This window comes from Euphorbia lathyris, chromosome 6 (assembly GCF_963576675.1).
Source record: "Euphorbia lathyris chromosome 6, ddEupLath1.1, whole genome shotgun sequence".
Lineage (NCBI taxonomy): Eukaryota > Viridiplantae > Streptophyta > Magnoliopsida > Malpighiales > Euphorbiaceae > Euphorbia > Euphorbia lathyris.
In genome coordinates this window covers 30,857,175-30,864,477 of record NC_088915.1, presented here as the reverse complement: position 1 = coordinate 30,864,477, position 7,303 = coordinate 30,857,175, and the positions used below count along the sequence as shown (strand labels likewise).

Here is a 7,303-nt window from a genome sequence, read left to right as displayed (position 1 = left end):
ACATCCCAGCTACTTTGGAGATTCAGAATACTAGCTCATAACATATCCTCCAAAGTTTGAATTGTACGCTCACTTTGACCATCTGACTGTGGATGGAAGGCAGTACTAAAGTTTAATTTAGTTCCCAATGCATCTTGAAAACTAGGCCAAAATCTTGATGTAAAACGAGGATCCCTGTCAGACACAATATAAACTGGCACACCATGAAGTCTCATAATTTCTTTGACATACAGTTGTGCCAACTTTTCTAAAGAGAAAGTTACCTTCACTGGCAGAAAATGGGCTGATTTCGTCAATCTATCTACAATTACCCATATAGCATCATTACCATGTTGCGTATGAGGCAATCCACTAACAAAATCCATTGTAATATGCTCCCATTTCCATTCCGGAATAGGAAGTGGTTGCAAAGTACCATCAGGTCGTTGATGTTCGGCTTTGACTTGTTGGCAACTCAAACATCTGCTCACATATTTAGCTATCTCTCTTTTCATCCCTTTCCACCAAAAATTATCATGGAGGTTTCTGTACATCTTTGTACTCCCAGGGTGCATTACGTAGGAGGAATCATGAGCTTCTTCTAATATCTCCTTCTTAATATCACTAATATTTGGAACACACATTCTATCTCCAAACATTAGCATGTCATCTATTGAAATCTTATAATCAGTACACTTTCCTTGCACAACTTCATCTTTAATCCGCTCTAAGAACTCATCTTGACTCTGAGCTTCTCTGATTCTATCCCTAAGAATTGGTCTCACTTTCAACATTGCACATAACACTCCTTCATTTTCACAATTCAACTCTATATTCAAAGCCCTCATTTGAAGTAACAAATGCATTTTTACAGATTTAATATAACTCAAACTTCCAACATTCTTGCGACTCAAAGCATCAGCTACAACATTAGCTTTACCAGGATGATATTCAATTGTCAGATCATAATCTTTCAGTAGCTCAATCCATCTTCTTTCACTGCAACAAATCATCACTTGTGCCACGAATCACGCCACGAGAATTCAAAATTCGTGGCATATTTCCAATTAGCCACAGAAAAAAGAGACTCTAGTAAAAACTTTAGATTACTTGTTATATTTATGCCACGGGTAATTATTTTTCGTGGCAAAAATACACTTATGCCACGAATTTTGCCACGATAAACTTTTTTCGTGGCTATATCTGTTTATGCCACGGAAAAAACTTACCTGTGGCTTAAAATTACTTATGCCACGAATAATTTATTTTGTGGCAAAAAAATTATTTAATTTTAGGGTACACAATTTATTAGTAATGTGTTTTAACTTATTACCTAGTTAGTGAACACATATATTTTAAAGTTTTTAAGTTAACCAAATCTTTAGTCACCCTACACATTTTTACATATTAAAACACAAAATTGTGCCTAATTATATAAATAAAAACTTATCATTTTAGTTTTGAAATTTAATTAATATCTTTTTCACCAATCCTTTTTACCGCCCTTCCCTCCCCACCCCCCCCCCAAATTTTCCCCAAATTTTCAAGGGTTACAGATTTAGCCTTCCCCCCAATTTTTCACTTTACACCAAATTCAGACCTTGATAGTTGTCTATTGCTTCACCTAATCAAGATTCACACCATCACCAAGACTCTGACCCACCTCCTCACCTGCAACGACTTTTGACGTTCACCACCATAGGTAGCCACTCCACTTCATCGTTGATCTACTTCCAATTTCTTTCTATCCTACTTTTTCTGTCTCCTCTACCTTCTTAGGTCTGGCCACCGTAATGGAAGTAAGAATATCTTCGACTGAAAATTTTCTCCTCAGCCTTGTCTCCTCTGCCACTTCTATGGTACGGCTTTGTGTACCACTGCTACTCAGGTATCTTTTAGGTTTTAGAATCTATGAAAGAAATTGATGCTCGATATGTTTTATTATTTCTATTAATTTACTAGTTTGATTGAATGGTTTTTGAGTTGGATTTCATTTAGTTGTAGTTGTATTTTAAGAGTTTAAGGATTTTGAAGTTAGTATAAAGAGAATTGTTAGTAATTTCCAAATCCAAATGTTCTTTTAGCTGAATTTTGTGATTGTACCTCTGGGAGTTTGGGTGGTCGGATGTAAGAAGCATCCTGAGGCATGCTAAAGTCATTGGAATACCTCATGATTAGGAAGGGATTCCAAAGGACCATTTATTTTTTTCTGATATAAATACTTAGGATCATGGTTTTTTCGATTATATTTACAACCTTAAGACTACAATTTTACAATTTTATTTTTCTAGATAATATATGGTATCCAGAAAAAGTAGTTAGATTAGTCCACTTAACTTTAGAGATATCTCATTAGGTTATTGAGCTTACCAAAAGTGATTTATTCACCTTTAGAGTGGTCTATTGTCCCTTGAATTTACTTAAGTGATATGCTCTTCAACTTGTTCAAATCAAAGCTTTGTTGTGCCATATATGATTTAGGAGGTCAATCATGTCATTTTAAGCTTATTTAGGAGGTTAACGAGGCATATGGTCCATCTGATTATTTAGCCCAATTATAGAGGGACATGTTATTAAGCCATCTATCTAGCCAAAAGATAACAGATACTACTAGTGCAGAACTCATATATTTCCCCTGGATGACACCAACACAACTCATAAGGCTCTAAAATCCTGATAACTTTTTTTTGTTGGTAAACATGCATGTTATCAATGACACTGACTCGAATCATTTAATGTCTAGTTTTTTTTGTATGAGCAACATGAGCATGGTGCTAAACATGAACATTTATGAAAAAATTTCAAACTCTTTAAAGTGAAAAGTCCAGTCTTTGAAAATGAACATTTGTGAAAAATTGCAGGATATGTTGGGGAATTAGAGAATCAGAGCAAATGATCCTCGAGAGAGCTTATCTGTGTTCATTTCGATCCAACACCAAGATGTCTATGACTATTTTACAGCTACATTAAAAGCTAAAAGAATTCATGCTTCTTTGGTGTCAGATCATGCTCCCTTCTTCTGGTTGATGCCTCATAAAGTTGCAGTATGAATATATTGTCATGTAAGTGAATTATGCTAAAGATAATCTTTGTCTGACTCATGGTTTGTCATGTTGACTAGCTAATCTAATAATGTCACAATTCTTTGTTGACTTTGCTCAATCATATTGTTTCAGTTTCAAATTACGAATATGCACATGTCTTCATAATAACGGTATATTATTTAATTTCTAAACAGGCGAACAGCTATTGTTTTGCCTAATTGCTATTAGAATAACTCACACTCTCCTCTGTTTTCATGTTTCATAATTCTGCTTATAGAAGATTCAAAATTGTTCCAGAACTATTTGAAATTGATTATAGATATATGCTCTCTTTCACTGTCATTTAGGCAGGCTCTTAAGTAGTGGTGGAAAAATGTGAAATTTATCCAACACCCAAGGTATAGTAATCATATATATAGGGGGGAAGCACACCAACAAGCTCTTAAGTTGCTTTGTTTAAATATTGTACTGACAGTTCTTATATGTTTGAAATTTGATCCTTCAAATGCAATACCTTAGGCTAGTAATCAATGGAGTTATTTCTTCACTTTTTTGCTCATGTTTAGCACCATGCTTATTAGTACGGAAGTATCTTAGGAAAATATGATGAAAATTATTTAAATTTCAAGTTTATGACAATTAGTATGAGCAGCATGCTTAAGTATTTGAAGACGCGAATATAACCGCCTTCACAACTATATCCTTCATGGGCCAAGTTATACTCTTCTTCTTTATGTATATGTTTCAATTCCCAATCTATGTTTGAATATTGAACCATCTATTCTATTTGATTTGTGGATCCAGATTGCTTGAATATGCTTGCAAAAGCGATGAGGAGCTTCGAGCTGTTCTTAGAGATACTATTGGCAACCCAGAACTCATGAAGAAAAAGGTATTTATTCTCTGCTTCAGTTTTCTACTTATTCATATTTCTAATTTTCATCTACTTTGGTTATTGTCTTTGATTCTTAAGTAACTGCGGGATTAAGTCATGGTTCTTATCTGCATTGTCTATTTTGGCTTTTTGCTTTTCCACGGTTTTCTCCAATTCCTGAAGTACAGAAACAAGCTCAACGTTTGACTCCTGACTCCTATGCAATTGCAGAGTAAGATTATCATTAGTTTCTTTTAAAAACCTGATCTCATTTTCCATTTCCTTCACAACATTAGCAAGATCATTATCCTGAACCGTCTGATCTCATTCTCTAGCAAATGCACTATATGAAGGAAGAGCATTAAAGTGCCTACGGTACTCATTTGTGGTACTCTCTCCTTTCAAATTCTCCAAGAGATTGCCTTTCTTAGATCATATGTAATAAATAATATTTGCATATATAAAGCAGTGAATACAAATTGTTTATATATTAATTTGTTAATGCAGGGCAACATGAGAGGAATAAGTTTCTTTCGAAGTCACTTATTGGGGGATGCATCACTCCGACGTTCACATGGTCAAGAATGAATTGGGATTTCAATTTATCCTCCCGTCCCTGGGTATGTATAAATTAGTTCATGTATTAATTATATATGAAACATTATGGGCATCTTTCTAATTCATATATATGCAAACACGAAATTGTGGGAATGGTGACAGAGATACCTATCAATGGTGTGGACTTTGCATTTTGATTGTTCTTTTCATGCTTTCTCTCATATTTTGTCTACAATTGCTCGTATTGTTCTCAAATACGATCTTTTAGATTTTTCTTTAAAATTTTATAATGGTTTTATGCGCATAGATGTGCATGTTCGCTTTGACAGACACAGTGGGATTTACATGGGATTTTACATGCTTATAGTACATAACAAATTTTAGTTTTAGCTTATATGAACATATGCCTTTTGCGAATGTCTCTTATTGTGTGGTTTAGTGATTGTCAAAGTATGAATTGATTCTGAATGTTTGAGGTTTTGGTTCTGCAGAAATCAACAAGGCTTTGGTGGATCAAGGGTATATTGTAACTTTGAATAACTGATTATATTCAACTCTGAGGTTTTTATTAACTGTTATTCATATGAATTGTACAAACCCAGAATAAAATCTTTGTATTGGATACTTTATTTTAGACTTGAACTTTTTTTAATATTTTGTTTTCTAATTGAGAGAATTCTTTCTTATTGCTGAGAGTTTTTTTTTTTTTTGTTGAATAATAGAATGATTGATTTCAGCTAATAATTATTTGTATTTTATTGAAAATAGTTAAAATTTTGGACTCTGTTTATTTTTCATTCTTTTGGTTCAAACCGATTTATTACAACTCTCTTCAATCCAAAATTTAATAATTTTAAAATTAATTAGAAATTTACAAAAAAAAAAAGCTAAAATTTGATCAAGTTTGCCACGGTCATTTTCGTGGCTAAGTAAGGTTTCTAGCCACAAGTATTCGTTTTTTGCCACTATTATACTCGTGGCTAAGTAGGATTGATTGCCAAGGGTTGCTATCTCTTGGCACGGGTATTTTACACTTGCCACGATTTTACCCGTGACAAAAGCATATGATTAGCCACATACTTTCCCGTGGCATAAAAATAAATGTATGCCACGACCATTAATTTCCCGTGGCAACTACCTAGCCACGCTCACTTGTGCCACATGAGTGCCCACCTTGAATTTCTGTGGCTAAATAACACAGCCACGGAAATATTACACTTGCGCCACGATTTTAACCGTGGCACAAGTAATGATTTGTTGTAGTGTTTGCCTCAAATTTAATTCCTTCTGACTCATTATGTACTTCAAACTCTTGTGATCAGTGAAAATGCGATATTTCTCACCATAAAGATAGTGTCTCCAAATCTTCAAAGCAAACACAACAGCAGCTAATTCAAGATCATGTGTCGGATAATTCAATTCATGTGGTCTTACCTGTCGTGATGCATAAGCAATTACTTTATCATTCTGCATCAACACAATTCCAAGACCTTGCCTTGAAGCATCATTATAGATTTATACCCTTCACCCACTACAGGTAGTGTCAACACTGGAGCACTAATAAGTATTGACTTCAAAGTAATAAAACTGTTTTGACACTCGGGTGTCCACTTGAATTTTGCTCCCTTTCTCAGCAACTACGTCATTGGAGAAGCTATAAGTGAGAATCCATTCACAAACCTTCTGTAATACCCTGCTAACCCTAGAAAACTGCGCACTTCATGTACATTCGATGGTGCTTTCCAGTTAGCTACAACTTCAACTTTCTTAGGATCCACTAGAATTCCCCTAGCCGATACCACATGCCCCAAGAACATAATTTCATCAAGCCAAAACTCACATTTACTAAATTTGGCATACAACTGCTTCTCTCTCAGAATCTGTAAAACTGTTCTCAAATGCTTACTGTGGTCTTCCTTACTCTTAGAATACACAAGAATATCATCAATAAACACAATTACAAATGTATCTAAGTAAGGTTTAAATATTCGGTTCATCGGATCCATAAATGCTGCAGGTGCATTAGTTAACCCGAATGGCATTACCAAAAACTCATAATGCCCATATCGAGTTCTGAAAGCTGTTTTCTGAACATCTCCTTCTCTGATCTTCAACTGATGATATCCGGTTCTCAGATCAATTTTTGAAATTATTGTTGCCCCTTGCAGCTGATCAAACAAATCATCGATTCTAGGCAACAGATACTTGTTACGGATTGTAACCTTATTCAATTGGCGGTAATCTATACACAACCGCATTGTTCCATCCTTTTTCTTCACAAACAACACTGGAGCTCCCCAAGGGGATACACTAGGTCGTATATATCCCTTATCTAACAACTCTTGCAACTGTATTTTTAATTCTTTCATTTCTGCTGGTGCCATTCTATATGGTGCTAGGGATATAGGAGTAGTACCCGGTTGCAAGTCAATTGCAAACTCTACTTCTCTTTCAGGTGGTAACCCTGGTATCTCATCTGGGAACACATCTGGATATTCATTCACAATTGGCACATCTTCTAATTTAGGAGGTTTTTCCCTGCTGTCCATCACATATGCTAAGAAAGATTCACACCCCTTCCTTAACATTTTCAAAGCTATCATAACAGAGACTATATTTCTATGTACACCTCTCTCGCCTTGAAACACATATTTTTCCCCATTAGCTAATAACAGATTAACTTTCTTCCTACAACAGTCTACCAAGGCTTGACACTTAGATAATGAATCCATGCCTAATATCACATCAAATGTTTGAACCATTAAAGGTACCAAATTAGCATATATAAAGGACCCTCCTAACTTTACTTCACAATCAGGATAGACATGTGTACATACTAAAGATTCTC

At 34.9% G+C, this 7,303-nt stretch overlaps 1 long non-coding RNA gene across 4 annotated transcripts; it reads left to right on the top strand.

The window, feature by feature from the left end:
• The first annotated feature begins 1,534 nt into the window (after positions 1–1,534).
• Positions 1,535–5,107, top strand: LOC136232066 (uncharacterized). 4 transcript variants are annotated; one of them, XR_010690270.1, is made up of 7 exons: positions 1,535–1,681; positions 1,759–1,838; positions 2,841–3,041; positions 3,828–4,129; positions 4,233–4,285; positions 4,405–4,517; positions 4,947–5,107. It is a non-coding gene; the product is annotated as an uncharacterized lncRNA (long non-coding RNA). The 4 variants fall into 4 exon arrangements; XR_010690268.1 differs by having other exon boundaries at positions 1,759–1,867; XR_010690269.1 differs by having other exon boundaries at positions 1,535–1,838.
• The last annotated feature ends 2,196 nt before the right edge of the window (positions 5,108–7,303 follow it).